Consider the following 14,785-nt stretch of genomic DNA (forward strand, 5'->3'; position numbering starts at 1 on the left):
TGATCATAATGTTTATTACAAGGTAAAAATAATATTGTCGTTGTTTCAACTAACGGTACTGCCGCCTTAATTTACCATTTTTAAAATCTTAAGATTTTGGGTTTCATATTCCGCATATTAAAATAATGATTGTGGATTCCATAAAACATGACCATAATTCTACTAAAGAGGTCGCTTGACAAAGATGGATTCGAAGCGTAGCTCTATCACCCACCCCTGTCTTCCACACAGCCAGAGACTTTCAAAGTGAGCCGCCTAGAGGGGAATTTAAAACTTGATAATAATCTCCGACTTTGACCTCTAATGAAAATTCTCCCACCCGTACAGGCAATCACCATATGTCAAATCTTCTATTCTCAAAACAATGCGCCCTTGTTTCGATGCAATGCAGAGCTTTATTTTAACTCTTTCTCGTCTTCGTTTGCCCTTTTCGCTGCCAGTAGATTTTTTTTTATATTAGCGGTCCATACGGTAATGTGGAGACGGGTATCTGAGTAGTAATAGCGTAAGACTGAAGTGACGTACTATGTAATTTTCTGGTAAGTGTTTGCTAATTTATTGTGCACTCTTTTTTTTTTTTTTATTAAACCCGTTGTGTAATTTAAGAGCCGTGCAATATGAGCTGCTACCATCACGTCATGGTACTATTCAGTTTGCTGTGAGGACAAAGTTCTCGATGTAAAAATGTGTATAATGTGCGATGCTTATGTTCATTAAATCTGCATTGGATTAACAAAAAAGGACAAAAAAATGTGCTACTCATTGTTCTTGAATTCTAACGCATGCAAGACTGTAATTATTATTATCCAATTATGTTATACAAAATATTCCTTGAATGAATTGAAATGAATTTCATTCGCAATTTTTGTTCGAAAAAACATAATATGCAACCTGCAAAAATAATTGGTAGATTGTCCGAAATGCATCCCAACTTAGATGCTTTTGATTTGAATTTAATATTGTTGTGTGTAAATGTACTCCTCTTAAATTATTATCAATTTAAAAACTTGGCGTTATTGCCCCCGTAGTTGGGTAATAACGCCAGTTTCCAACGTTTTCTTTGAAGTTCCCTACAATTTTTATTTTTGGATTTCTCTCTTTCTCTCTCTCTGCCGCGTCTATATTTCTTTTTTCATCATATGTATCTCACTTATGTTTCTATTCTCTTTCCTTTTCTCTCTCTCTCTCTCCCTCTCTCTCTCTCTCTCTCTCTCTCTCTCTGCCGCGTCTTTATTTCTCTTTTTGTCTCTCACTTATGTTTCTTTTCTCTTTCTTTCTTTTTTATTTCTCTCTCTCTCTCTCTCTCTCTCTCTCCCTCTCTCTGCCGCGTCTTTATTTTTCTTCCTTTATGCCTCTCACTTATGTTTCTATTATATTTCTTTCTTCCTTTATTTATTTCTCCCACTCCCCCTCTATCTGCCGAGTCTTTTTTCAATTCCTTTATGTCTCTCACTTATGTTTCTATTATCTTTCTATCTTACTTTCTTTATTAATTTCTCCCACTCCCTCTCTCTGCCGAGTCTTTATTTTTCTTCCTTTATGTCTCTCACTTATGTTTCTATTCTTTCTTTTTTTTCTTTATTTCTTTCTCTCCTACTCCCTCTCTCTGCCGAGTCTTTATTTTTCTTCCTTTATAGGCCTCCCCGATGGCGCAGTGGTACCGTTGTCGCCTTGTAAACAAGAGGTTCCGGGTTCGATTCATGGTGGAGGCACATAGTGGTTCGGATTCCATTTTAAACTGTAGGTCCAGTCCCGATTAGCCTTACTGTGCATATAGTGGACTTAAAACACAAATTCAATCAATCAATCAATATCATCCTTTATGTTTCTCACTTATGTTTGTATTCTCTTTCGTTTCTTTCTTTCTTTCTCTCTCTCTCCCCCCCCCCTCTCTCTCTCTCTCTACCTCTTTAATTATTTTCCTTTCTCTCATTCTATACAGCTTCTTTATCTTTTTCTTAAAATACTTCGTTCTTATGATGGCAGGTAAACACAATGCCATTGTATCTAACTTAGGATACAACTTTTCGATTTTGAACCCCCTCGGAAATTTTTCTGCGGGCACCATGGAGTAGAACTTTGCCTTCTTGCGTAAATAATATGTGTTTACTGTAATTAATTTACATCTTGATACCTAGACTTTCGGTACCATGGTTTTACATTAAAAAAAAAAAAATATTTTTATTTTGTTATTTAGCGTCGTTTCTCTGCCATTTTTGGCCAAACGCGACAGTGGGGATGACTGATGTCATGAAATTGATGAAAAGACACTTACCCATGTTCACGCCGGAATTTTAACCCTGGAACTTCACTGGCGAGATCTGAAGTCGGGCACTGAACGTTCTCTGCCACCGAGCTGACAAAAAACTTATTAACGTAACCTTTATACAGTGCGTCCAGTTCCTTGCGAGGCCGAGAGTTCGGGAGAAGTATGACGGGCGGCGCTAGCGGAGATGCCGACATTTTCGACCAGTAACGTCCCGCTTACTTTTATGGACATATCTTTAGCATGCAGATATTTATATTAATATTGCAATACGAGCACTAAGCTGTGTTGTAAGAGTTTTTCAAAGTGATGTCCACCTACATTCACACATTCCTGACATCGTTTGATGAAATTTTGATTCACACGCAAAAGTTCTTCTTCCGTAATTCTTCCAAGTTCTGCCCTTATATTGACTTTTAGTTCGTCGATACTATGAGAGTTATTTCGGTAGACTATTTTTTAACGATCCAGTTTCTCGTAATGTAAGGACAAGACGTCTAACCGTCTCTCTACTTGGAGTGAAACGCCAGGGAATTTCTGTGCAAATTGCCTACACACGTCTCGACACGAGTTTGTATTCACGTAAGTATCATACATAATTTTTTTTTGTTCTAACGTGAACTTTGCGGCTGGCATTTCAATCGCATCACTCGATCACTGTAATTACACAAAGAAGTAGCACGACAAGTAACAAAAAAACACACTCTTTCACACAGTATGAAATTAACACGCTCTTGCTTCGAGGTCTGTTCCTCACTCCATTCGCAGCTCTGCCCAGGGCACCTGTTGTCGCGAACGAAAGAACAACTCAAACTTGGAGCTTTCAGATTGCAAACAATGCTCAAGAAAACCATTGACATTTAAAGGTTTAGTCTTTAACGTAACCTTGATACAGTGTTGCACATTCGAAACCCCAAACGCTTTCGAGGGTAAACTTAAGCGGGACGTTACTGGTCGAAAATGTCGGCATCTCCGCTAGGGCAGCCCGCCACACTTCTCCCGATCTCTCGGCTTAGCAAGGAACTGGATGCACGGTATAGATGATCATCTGGGTCCGAGGCATTACCTAAGGTAATCTGGATTTTATATCTGAATTCCTGCCGCCTCGCCGATGGCACAGTGGTAGCGTCGTCGCCTTGTAATCAAGGGGTCCCAGTGGAGCCACATAGTGGTTCTGATTCCACTTTAAAATGTAGGTCCAATACCGATTAGTCATTATGTGCATAAAGTGGACTTAAAACAACAATTCAATTCAAATATCTGAATTTCTGTACTGTTCTTAGCACAATGTCATGAAACCTTATACGAGGGTAGTAACAGGAGATAAGGCTCCGCACATTTTATTTTTAATTATGCTGCATAAGGAGGCAGTTTGATCATCTACAAAATATGCTTTGAGTTCACTTTTGCACAGGTGAGCTAACTGGTACAGGTAGTACATTTTAAATGGGGATCAGACCTGGAACGTTTTGACGCAAGATGTAGATTCAAAGAAGCAGAAAGTCAATGCTACAGGTAGTTTGTCATTATATGCAGTATGCATTTATTACAAATTACTATACACTGTAAAATAAATTAGTGTTTAAGATCCATAGATAGTGGTCCAAGCCTCCCCGATGGTGTAGTGGTAACGTTATGGCCTTGTAATCAATGGGTTCCCGGTTCGATACGCTGTGGAGGCATGTAGTGGTTCGGATTCCACTTTAAACTGTAGGTGCAGACCCTGTTAGCCTATCTGTGCATAGACATAAGACAAAAACTCAACAGGTCCCCCAGGAGGTCCATATCACATTTTGTTCAATGTTTAGATTCAGTGCTGTTAAAATAATACAGATAAATGGTGGTAATCAAAACCATTTTAACACCACTGATATTAAACTTTGACCAAAATGTGGTATTGATCTCCTCAGATCACTGTCTGCGTCGCTTTAGCACCAGTGTTTTTTTTTTCTTCTTTTTTGTGTAGAAGCGGAAGAAGCATTTGGGATTGTGGGGAAAATTTGTCGGCAATTTTCAGAAATCGAGCTCAAATCAATCAAATCTTACAAAACAATAAAGAGGAATTATCGGAATTGTGAATTTTTTAATTCATCGGAATCTTGAATACATTAAATATTTCGAGCTGTACGTACAACAATAATTTCAGTATCTTTAATATGACTGATCCTTATGAGAAATATTGCTGAATCAACTGTAGAAAGTAAGATATTCAAATCCTACACAAGGGAAAGACAAAATAAAACAGGCGATTCAAAATTAGCCAAAACGGGATAAACCTCCATACATATAATAGTGTAACCACAGACAAGGGTATTTTATACCCTTATCTGTGGTGGAACGTAGGTCTACTGGAGGCAGTTAACTCAGAGACACTGTAGACCAGAAGTAGTTGTTTTCATTCCTAATTTCGTGGCCTTTCAAACTATGATCCTCGATCAAAGTTAAGAAGTCTCAATCAAAGCTGGCAAAATTGGGGGCGTTTCTCATTTGATCTCTGGCAAGAGACAAACGTTCAGCTTCTATTTCAAATCCTCATTTCATAACATCCCCCCACTTTAGTGGATGCCTGAGATGAAATCCAGGATTTCAGCCACCAAAACCAATAGGGAGGGGCTCAAGCTACGCCAGAAACCACACTGAAAACGTTGAATTTCGTTTAAAGCAGAGGAGCTCTAACGATGAAACACGTTTGCTGTAACGAATGCAGACACTGAATCTTCAGATGCGGAAACCAATCCTGCTTTCCTGGGAACAACCGTCAATCAAGAAATTAAATCAAGAGAATCGTGAAGCAAAATAATTAACATTTTACCACATTTTGATTCACTGGCTCTCATACTAAGCTCACGAATCGGAATTTCTGAAACCTAACACGAACTCATGCTTGAAGTCTTCCTCGCTGTAAAATTTACAAAATAGGTGGCCAAATGAATGTTAGCTACGCTTGGTGCAAATCAGGAATAAAGTATTTTCATTCTTTAAACACCAGATTGCAAACTGTATGTGCACAGTTCGAAAACATTTTTATACCCCTTGTAAAATCGCGTGTATATACTCTACAGAGCCCCTTGGGGCGGTCTATAAAAGAGTATGCCTGTGATATTCGGGAACCATCCCCAAGTGTCTCTGCCTCAAATTATACAATTATAGAAAGTAAAAAGTGAAAGATAGAAATTCGGTTTATTGATGCTATTTAATAAGGAATCGGACCCTGTTTTGAAGAACACATACCCGTCGATGAGGGTGCACGATAGCTCCACACTAGAACGCACTAATCGCAGCCTCCTCCCTGTCTCCACATAATCCAATCAAACAGTGACTATTCTCCCCCGACTCCTCGCCTATTGCATTCTCTGTCCTTGCGGAAAGTCGGGGCCAAACACCTTCTCATCTGCTGACTTAATATTGTATACGCAGGAAGCGAGTTAGGGCAGGCGATCATGCACCACACACCCCCTCTTGCCAAAGCGAAGCACACGGGGTGCGAGCGGTAGTGTTTCCTGAAATATACACCAAATATAACATAATGCATGAAGCATAAATGGAATAATCATATCAAGGTAGACAGTCCGTATCGTATGTAACATCAGTTCTGAGAATTAATGTCACTATCATCACAGTTATAAATGCACAAAAAACTCATTAGCGCTGCACTGAAAGTAAGATTTCTCTAGGGGCACTAATGTTTGTTTTTCGTCGCTCTTACGTTTATTGCATCTTTCCTTTTTTTGTTGTTTTGAGCACCAAATTATTGTATGAGTAACAAAACCCAACACCATGTCCATCACCAGGAGTAAATAAAATCAGAAACTGTTCGATTCAGCTGTTGGTTTCTTTGACCTTAAGTCAAGCAAAACATGAAAGTCAAAGAACGGAGAGCAGTGGAATCGGGAACATCGGCATCTCAGGGAGCAAAATATCTCATCACTGGAAAGACAGCAGCGTCAGCAGTTCTTGTGGTGGCTACGCTGTCCAAAGTTCCTTGGTCGTTGGAGCTGCATCGCTGAAAGCTGCGACGTGTCATCTGGCAAGAGAGACTCAACGCATCGACAATGTAAACAATAAGGCACGTGCTGAAAGGATATGTGTTTCCCTGGGTCCGTAAGAAAGATGCAAGAAAATTGAATTGGGACTGAAAGCTTTAAAGATTGTAAATAATTTATTTAACGTCAGCAAGGGCTGCATACTTCTTTTGATTGGTAGGTTGAAGATATGGGCCAGAGATCGAGATTTGCGGTGGAATTGCGGGCGAAGGGAGTGGTGGAAGAGGTGCTTGAACCCGAGGTCTGCGAGGTAGGCGTGAAATTGCCGGTCGCGTGGACGGGCGACGCTGCTTGCGTTTCATACAAGAAGGAATGATACGAAACTTTTTGAGAATGCACATGATGAAGAGAACAAGCAAAATAAATAGGAGAAGTATGATTGTTGCGGCCGAGAGCATGTGTGTCGGCGATTGAAGGTCGAACGCTCGTGTTCGTTGAGGAAAACATAGAAGAAAAAACTTCTTGTGTATTCCCAAAATATAATGTATCGTAAACGTAAGAAGTAGATTCCATATGTAGAGCGTATATACGGGAACGTCAACATGTAAATAAAAGGGTTGGAATTCAGGCATAGGAGTGAGCTGAAAAGGCGCTAAATGCAGAGATGGCACTTGCATCTTCCAATTTCTGTTAGTCACTAGAGAAATATCAAAATAAATAGGAGAAGTATGATTGTTGCGGCCGAGAGCATGTGTGTCGGCGATTGAAGGTCGAACGCTCGTGTTCGTTGAGGAAAACATAGAAGAAAAAACTTCTTGTGTATTCCCAAAATATAATGTATCGTAAACGTAAGAAGTAGATTCCATATGTAGAGCGTATATACGGGAACGTCAACATGTAAATAAAAGGGTTGGAATTCAGGCATAGGAGTGAGCTGAAAAGGCGCTAAATGCAGAGATGGCACTTGCATCTTCCAATTTCTGTTAGTCACTAGAGAAATATTGAAGTTAGGCGTGAGATCATATATCGTTCCAAGAGGAATTTCTTTTGAATTTGACCATGCCGAAGGTAACACGTCTACGGTACGAAAGGTTGAATTTTGTTTTGCGACACAAGGATAGACAGGATGAATGATGAGGCATGCACCACAATACTGTATATTATGACAATAACAAAATAGATAAATTAATATTTATTAGAAACGCAGAGAGAAATACATGCAAGCTAGCATGTATGTATGTATGTATGTATTTCTTGATTGGTATGTCACTGAGAAAGTAAAGATGAGCCTAACAAAATTGAAATTGTAAAATTTAAAAGTAAGTAGAAGTAGACTATTTTAGAAAGTTGAGGACGAAATGTTGTTGAAACGTTACATCGAAATCCAGATATGAATAGAAAATTGAAATCATACAAAAGCTTCAGTAGAGTCAAAAAATGTATTTTGATGTCAGAAATATCCGAATAATGGTGAATGGCAAAGCTTAGAATTATGAGACACATGTGTTTCTATAATCTGGTGCGAGGTATAAACTGGGCCCAACTGCAATTGTGAAGTTGACAAAATTATTCGAATAATTAGATTGTGGCTATATTTTGAACATTTTAGTATGTTATTACAATTACAAATTCAATTAACAAAATGATAGCAATAATTTTAAAAATGCTCAAAATTATAATAACAAACTTAGAACATATTCATCATTTATTTGAACTTAATTTTTGTTGTATTTTTATACCTCAAATATGATAGTAACCCGTTATTCAAGAGACCAAATCATGGTGTTTCAAAGTCCAATTCAGGCAGCCTATGGTAAAATCAGTTTCGGGAATAATGTAGAAAGAACAGATATCCATAAGCAAAGGTTCACCCACGTGCTGCTCCAAGCAATAGAGCAACCGTCTCTCCTGAATTGGATAGCGGCTCTTATGTGTAGAACCAGCTATAACTTAACACACTTGCTCTGATATTCATGAAATTTTCTTTCATGGAATTAAGCCAATATATTCCGTTCTTCTAAACCGTTTCCTACCGTTCTTCTCCGTTTGAATTGCAGAAAGACGTTCTTGGAATACGCAATAAGTGGAAAAGCTAATCTACAAAGCAATCCCTTTTACTTAGAATCATGCCTGGTATGTTAAATTATGAGAACCTGAGTAACCATTAACTGTAACACAGCTTGGTTTTTGAGCTTGATAGCGATGGAAAGTCGTGAGCTCGAGAAAATTAGATCTACGTTAGGAAAATAATGGAGGGTGAATTATAAAATTACAAAGGAAACACTTGTATTTTTGTTATTTGACGTCTTTTTTCTACCTTTTGGCTAATCGCGACAATGAGAATTAGTGATGATTAGGTGAAGTTGATGAAGGGACACACACAAATAACACCCATGCCGGGTTTCACACCCGGGAACTTGGGTGACGTCTCTCTCTCTCTCTCTTTCTCTCTCTCTCTCTCTCTCTCTCTCTCTCTCTCTCTCTCTATATATATATATATATATATATATATATATATATATATATATAATATGGGTGGGTGGGTGTGTGGTTAGCGTTACGCGCTGTAAGCCAAATAGCCTAAGTTGTTCGAACAATGTGATAAGACACATTACAGTATATTTATTTCATTTCTATCATGATGTGTTTCATTAGTTCATCATTCATCTACTTCGTCTCGAGTAAATGAAAAGATAGAAAAGGACATAAAATGAGTTAGACAGACAGGTGGCAATATAGAAAAGGTGTACCGAAGAAGAGAGAGGGTTGATGGGAATTTACCTCCAACTATATGGACGGAAATAGACACATTTTAGAAATATAATTGGCGGAATATATAGAAATATATCTTGGAAAGTTCAAGACTATCATAACAACTTAAATATTTTATCGGAGGAATAAGTTTTTTTGCAAATAAATCCTTAAACTTATGTACAGATAAACGCATTTTGTATTAATTACAAATTAAATTTTTAATTATTTTTGTATTATTATTATATGAGTAATATACTTACTATGCTGAGAGAAATAAATTTTTAATAAGTAGCCTATACAAAGTATATGCATATATGTAGGTGATGTTACTTTGTACAAAAATAATAATACATTTAGATATTAATTATTTTCCTTTACAGGGCAAAATGGCTTGTTTTATGAGAGAAACAAAGAGAAATTGAATAATTTACTTGGTACTTAAACATCATCTAAAATATAAACTCTCTTAATACACACACACACACACACAACTTCACACGTATATGCTATTTGCCCTTCTTGTTGCAAGGACGATATTCGAACCTGGAAAACTCTATGTAACACAGAATACTTATCTGTACAATGCCTAATTGTTTTACCAAAACCTAATTACAAGGGTGTGCTACACACAGAAGCTGGACAAGCTCTTACGACAAGTTGTAAAGCGTAATTTGTTAGTTGAGAATGAATGCACCCTAGAAATTTTAACGCTATACATTCCCACACTGGTAGCTATTGAAACTGCAACATAAATTTCAAATATTGGTGCTCCATTCTTGACTTATTGTATATTACTTGCATTTCGAAAATTCTATGTAAACATTCTAACTGAAAATATGCCAGAACTACTAATAGTGCGCAGTATGTCTTAATGGGTCCGTCATTAACGTGAAGAGGAACTAGATTGCATCACTCCGGTTCACTGTTTATTTGATTATTAATTAACATCAATATCAAATACACAGAGGATAATCGGTTGGCGATGTAGGGTACCAGGTGGAATACACACCACTCTCCAACCCCCCAGAGGTGAATCTGTGACCGCAATTCATATACGTCCCCCTGCACTGACGGATTAACATACCATATTAATAACCAGGAGGCAACACGTTATTTATAATGCAGTAATTTTGCCTTAATCAGTTTCAAAAATTCAGTTTCAGGACAAAATTGAATGAGCAAATTATAAAAGATGTGCTTTACAAAATGGAAAATAATGGCTGGTGTATCCATCGCCAAATATGAAGGTAATTTTGCAGACCTCCGTGGCGGAGTGGTTAGCACAGCGCCCTACGACGCCAGGGTTCCGGGTTTGAATCCCGGCCTGACATGGGCGTTCTTTGTGAGTTTGAGTTCATGTTTTTAGTCCACTTTATGCATGCACAAGAGAGGCTAATAGGGGCTGGACCTATAGTTTAAAGTGGGATTCGAACCTCTATATGCCTCCACCGGGTTCTTCGTGAGTGTCCCTTCATCAGTTTCATCATATCATCACTCATCCTTATCTTCACGATTAGCCAAAAGTGGCACAAAAGGAAAGTAAAATAAACCTAATCAATCGATCAATGAAGGTAATTTTACCTCTACAAACAGTTTACAGTTGTATCATCTTGCGAAATTGACTATTACTTTCAAAGAATTAAAACTGATTAAAATATTGTAAAGGAATGTATGCAAATATCAAGTCACAAAACCACTACCTCCATTTCTCGAAAATATTTTTGGAAAATTCTACTCAGATTTTTCAAAGTATTAAACTTAACCTCCTTGATCAAAGAATTAGAATATATATAAAGCTACCGTTAGTTCTTCAAACCTTATTACTTGTACATTTGTTTTTGGACGAGCGTCGCATAGCAACATTTTGAACATTCTTCTTCAGATTTTGATTATTAAAACTCCGTATAGGACGCTGAATTAGAAAATTAAATAAAAATATGGAAAATATCATGAAAATAGTTATATTTCACATATATGTAAGCAGTAACATCTCCCATTTACGTATGAAAGACAATGTCAGGCATATGTCCACCCCTACTGAGTCTCCATGCATTTATGCTCCACAAAATTATTAATAACCCTCTCGCAGATGTCTGTCCCGATGCATCCAATCACCTGTATGATTTCCGCCTTCAGTTCCAAAAGGGTTCGTGGTTTGGTGGAGTACACCTGTGATTTCACAAACCCCCATAAGAAGAAGACAACAGATACCAACATTGGTAAGAACAGGTCTGCCAACCTCGAAATAAAACAATAGCACTCGATTCAAATTCGGCGTCCTATACGGAACACCCTATAGTTAACAGTTATTTGGAAAAGAGTAAAACATTATTTACATCAATTGATTTCATACTACTGTATATTGCATTGCATTTGTATTTTCTCTCATGCGACAGGTGCATTATTTTGTTGCTTTGTTAGTATTTGGAAGTGTTCATATCATTTTACAACAACCATATTGATTTGGTTTATTATACTTCGCTTTTTGCCAGTTTTGGCTAATGGCGAAAATATGAAATTGACAAAGGAACAATCACAAACTCAAATGGTCAGCACAAAACAAGAATCGCACAGAGGATTATATTGTATGTGAGTCCAGACGCCAGAGCCTCGTTGGCCTGTAAGGGACTGCAGTCACCGTGGTATGCCACACGTGGAAGAGATGTTGCCAAATGAGTGCACTCATAGAAGGGCACCCCTTACATCTCTGGATTAAGAGTATTCAGAAAGATTAAGGTATGATGTTGTTTGTGGTCAATATGCACAGGAGGAATAAAAAGTATATTAAAAATTCCTAAACTTAAATAAGAGTTTCTGTAATTATGATTTTTTCACAGTCTCTGTTTCATTTCTTCTAGATGTCTAAGCAACATATTTTCAGTCTTTCAACCAATTCAGAATGCCTGTCTCATCTCGCCGTAAAGTTTGCCGGTTTTCTTGATTTTCCCCATCTTTTGAACAAAAAGCACTGGGAACAAGACATTTATAAAAAACGGGAAGGAAACCCTTTTAAAAATAACGTTCCAATAAGTACAAAAAAGGCAAACCAATTCCCCCTCCCCTTTTAAGTTAGTTCTTGTTCCTGAACTAAGATGTACGCCGGCAGTTCAAATCGTCAAATTAATTGAAATTTCCAAAGGAAATGGTTCTCTCTTAGGTGGCGGGGTTTCGGCCAGATGAAGCGTGGGAGAGGGTAATTAGCGGATAAACTTCTCACCAGAGCTCCCGCGAGAGAGGGTCACCATTCACACCTTCTCTCGCACAGAAACCCTTCCCGACCACCGCTTCCCTGCTGGAGAGACAGGTTATCAACAAATCCTCCAGCACTTTACGCACCTGCAACCCTTAAAGTGTTAAACTTATCCCAGTAAAATTTAAAACAAGTAAAAGACTATTATTCTGGGAAAATTTGCAGGTTATATGTCTTTTCTTGCCTTGCACATAAGAATAGAAAAGATTAAATTGATGCTGCATATTACTGGACATCCGTGGCGGAGTGGGTAGAACAGCGCGCTACGAAACCAGGGATTCCGGGTTCGAATCCCGGCCTGCTTATGGGTGTTCTGTGTTAGTATACCTTCCCTCATCTTCGAGATTTACTAGAAAGTGGCAGAAAGGCGAAGTAAAATAAAATATATGAATCCCAATCGATACTGCATATTAGATGTCCAAACAAATATTCACGCATAGTGTCAAGGTGGTGTGACCAGCACCGTACTCCAACTGATTTTTTTAACTACACCCTGTCCCGGGAATCGCTGGAGCATGCGAACGGAAACAAGTACCTGCGCAAATAGTGACTCGAGCGGGCTCGACCAATGAACACGTGAGTGAGAAGTGAGTGCATGGAGGGGAAAACGTGGCTGCAGCTACCAGACGTTGTTAGCAGCGAACAATGCTTTGCCCCGCTCATTCGCTTTCTCCCCTTCTGAACCGTTATGCGCAGCCTTGCTCCACAGATTCCCGAGACAGAATGTAGACCACAGTGCACAACATCTCCGGACAACATAACAGTTGTTAGACGTCTTACTGTACGATCACTCCAAACATAGCCTATATGAGAACAATCCTTAAGACTGAATAATTATTTGCGTACTTATTTTTCGTACATTTATTTTACGTCGCTTTTCTTCTTATTTAACACTAATAAAATTGATGAAGGGTTTCTCACTACAAATATTCATGCCCGGAAACCGGAATCTTCAGTGGGGAGTCATTCACTCGATGCGCTCGATCATCCAGACGGGTTTTCTTCGCCATACGATTGAGATATAAGTCCTATCAATAAATCAACCCTATCACAAAATCTGTCTTGAAAACAAGTAGGCATCCATCAATTTATAATTTTATACGTTAAAATTTATATAATTTCCCAGTTCATAAATTAATTAATTGATTGATTTGTTTTTTTGTTTTTTTACTTCGCTTTTGTGGTACTTTCGGCTAATTTGCGAAGGTATGGATAAGTGATGATATGATAATATTGATGAATGGACACTCACAAACATTCATGCCCAGGTCGGGATTCGAACCCAGAACCCCTGGCGTCGTAGCGTGATGTGCCTAGCATTCCGCCACGGTGGCGGGCTATTTCGTGAATTAAGATATTCATTGTTAAATAATAAATATTGAATTAATTAACAATATAAACATCAATGTGTGATGTGGGTCTCCCCGATGGCGCAGTGGTAGCATCGTCGCCTTGTAATCAAGGGGCCCCCTGGTTCGATACCCGAGTGGTTTGGATCCCACTTTAAATTGGAGGTCCAGTCCCAATTAGTCTTACTGTGCATAAAGTGGACATAAAACACAAACTCAATCAACCAATCAATTAATCAATGTATGATGCAGTTAAGTGAGGTAACAATTCGCAGAATCAGAGTCATGCAATAAGTTCAAGGTACAGCTTTCTTTCTATCTCACACCGAAGCTTTAAGGACAACATTGTCTGAGTCCCCCATTGTCTGCTTAAAGACACGTGCTAAATCCGGTGCTTACAAAGTGACCTCTTGTGATTGGCTGTTTTCATCCCGGTCGCTGACTATATATTCAAATGAAAATTTTACGATCCCCTCCAAGATTTAGTAGTAATATAATAATGGTATTGACTTTTGGAAACGTACTTTTTCACATCACGTTATATATATATATATATATATATATATATATATATATATATATATATATATATATATATATATATTTAACGTTACGAAAGTGTAAGGTGTCTGAGAACAATGAGTGATCTGCTACGTCACCAGCTCACCACTAAAGAACATGGTATCGAGTCCCGGCCAAGCCATGGAAGTGTGAATTAATTTTCATCACTTTCGTCTAGTCAATGTTCATTCACATCGTCGCGATTGGCCCAAAGAGTTAGAAGAGCAACGTTCAATAACCACAGTTAAAAAAAACTCCACAACACCACAATTGATTATTTATATTGATTTGCTTTATTTTACTTCGCTTTTGTGCCACGTTTGGCCAATTGCGAAGATGGGGATGAGTGATGATATAATGAAATTAATGAATGGACACTCACAAACATCCATCCCGGGCCGGGATTCGAACCCGGGACCCCTGGCGTCGTAGCGCGATGTGCTAACATTACAAGTTCATAATCAAACGAACTAGTGCAATGAGTTACTTTCTAAAATTTAATTTATGTAAATATGGTTGCAAAAATACAGATACGCCTCACGTAATTTGTTAAATCGCATCAACTTTGTTTTTACAAGTGTTATTCTGAATCAGATTTCACTCGGAGATTTCCCTATGATCT

This window comes from Lepisma saccharinum, chromosome 2 (genome assembly GCF_977018435.1).
Source record: "Lepisma saccharinum chromosome 2, izLepSacc3.1, whole genome shotgun sequence".
NCBI classification, from domain to species: Eukaryota; Metazoa; Arthropoda; class Insecta; order Zygentoma; family Lepismatidae; genus Lepisma; species Lepisma saccharinum.